Consider the following 1,967-nt stretch of genomic DNA (forward strand, 5'->3'; position numbering starts at 1 on the left):
GGGTCCATAGAAGAGGCAGCTCATGTATGCAGACCTAGAAGCCCTCAAGTCCAAATGCTTGTAGGATCTCAGTTGTGTTTAAGTAATTACTTTAAAAGAAATCATGTCTCCTATTTGTACTTAAGCACTATCTCCTTTTGCACAGCTGGATATTTGCCATTATGTTTATGTTGGGCATTTTGCTGCAAAATAATAAATAAGCAAGACAGTCTTCAAAAAATAGAGCTTCCTGGTGCTGAGGAACTGCTGTTGTGAGCATGACTCACCCGAACTGTACAGAGAGGACCGTCCACAGTGCGGCGAGGGATGTGGCCTTGGAGGAGCAGAGGCTGAACCACTCTAGTTCTCTGTGCATCACTCCCCGCCCCCGCTTCAGTGCGGGTCTCTACCTGAGTCACTGTCAGAGCAGCTGGAAGGAGAACATCAAGTCCGCAGCAAGAAGGAGAAAAAACTTAATTGAGGAATGTCTGAAAACCTTGACAAGTCCAATATAAATGAAGGAAGAAACGCAAAATCGAATGATTCTGAGCAAGGCCTTGAAGATGCTGTGGAAAGAAAAAAATAAACCCCACCTCTCCCAGGCCCCAAAGAGTGCAAAGACCTCACTCTAGCCCTCCTTGGTTTGTGACAGTAGAAGAACTCCTGGAGACAATGCGTCACTAACATGGCTCTAGCCCATGAAATTGTAGTAAATGGAAACTTTCAAATTAAACCACTTGAATTATCAGAAGACAGCTTGGAGAAGAGAATAAAGGAGATTGTACATAAAGCTTTTTGAGATTGTTTGAGTGTCCAGCTAAGTGAAGACCCCCCAGACATATGGCCATGCCATCAAACTTGTAGGAGAAATCAGAGACTTTCTTATCTTTCTTGCTTCCTGGTCACACTAGACTGAGAAACCAAATAACAGAAGTCTTGGATCTGGAGCTGATAAAGCAAGAAGCAAAGAACAGGGCCTTGGACATTCCAAAGTCAGCAGAATTCATTATTGGAATAATGGGGACATTATGTGCACCACTTGTGATGATGAAGTTAAGAAATTAAAGGATATTAAGGAAATAGTGCCCCTTTTTCAGGGCAACTCTTTCTGTGTTGGGCCTAATGAAAGTGGACATGGCAAACTTTACTATCAGTAGCATTAGGCCATATCTCACGCAGCAGACAGTTCAATATGAAAGGGAAAAGTTTCAAAACCTTTTGGAGAAGCAACAAAATTCCCTGGGCTTGGTTACCCAGTGGCTAAAAGAAGCTGCAGATAACCTTGTGAATCAGAAGTATAAAAATTCCTTGCCCATTGTGGGAGGGGCTGCTTGCTCTGAGAATGTTACCACGCCAAGTCCTGTTGCTGTCCAGAATGATTCCTGCTTGAAACTTCTGAAATGGGACCACCTTCAGAGACCTTTCCCTGAAATTCTCATATCCTGGCCTTCTTAGAAACCTCCCTTGCTTCAGATCATCAGAAGCCATTTCCCACAGTGCCTGGTGGATTGGGTCCAATACAGAAAGAGCTAGAGGAAGTTGCTATTAAGTTTTTTCACCTCATAAACTATAACAAGATGGTCTTAAGTCCCTACTATGATGCTCTCCTCAGTAAGATCCTCGTCAAACAATAACATGCATGCACCCTACAGCAGTATTATTCACTCAACTCAGAATGCTTTTTCCCAACTGGAATGTTGATTTGGAAAATAGCTATTTAGTACATTTTTATTTAACAACACTGATTCCAAAGGGGAGAATACTGTGTATCACTATTGAAAAGACCTGATATTGTACTGAATTCTGTTTTGAGGGATTATAGTTATGAGTAAATTTACAAATCAAAGAAGCGTTTTGTTATCTTGAGTTTTATAGGTAACACTCAGCTTTGAACAGTTGACTGCTGATATGTCTCCAGTCCCTAATCTGACATGTTTGTAGCAGCCATGTCCCTCCAAGGAGGCTGGAGTCCTTTTCTTCTGTGATCT

At 42.0% G+C, this 1,967-nt stretch overlaps 1 pseudogene; it reads left to right on the forward strand.

The window, feature by feature from the left end:
- Positions 1–463: 463 nt before the first annotated feature.
- Positions 464–1,434, forward strand: LOC143651433 (T-complex protein 11-like protein 1 pseudogene; annotated as a pseudogene).
- Positions 1,435–1,967: the final 533 nt, after the last annotated feature.

The sequence above is a fragment of the Tamandua tetradactyla genome, chromosome 12 (assembly GCF_023851605.1).
Source record: "Tamandua tetradactyla isolate mTamTet1 chromosome 12, mTamTet1.pri, whole genome shotgun sequence".
NCBI classification, from domain to species: domain Eukaryota; kingdom Metazoa; phylum Chordata; class Mammalia; order Pilosa; family Myrmecophagidae; genus Tamandua; species Tamandua tetradactyla.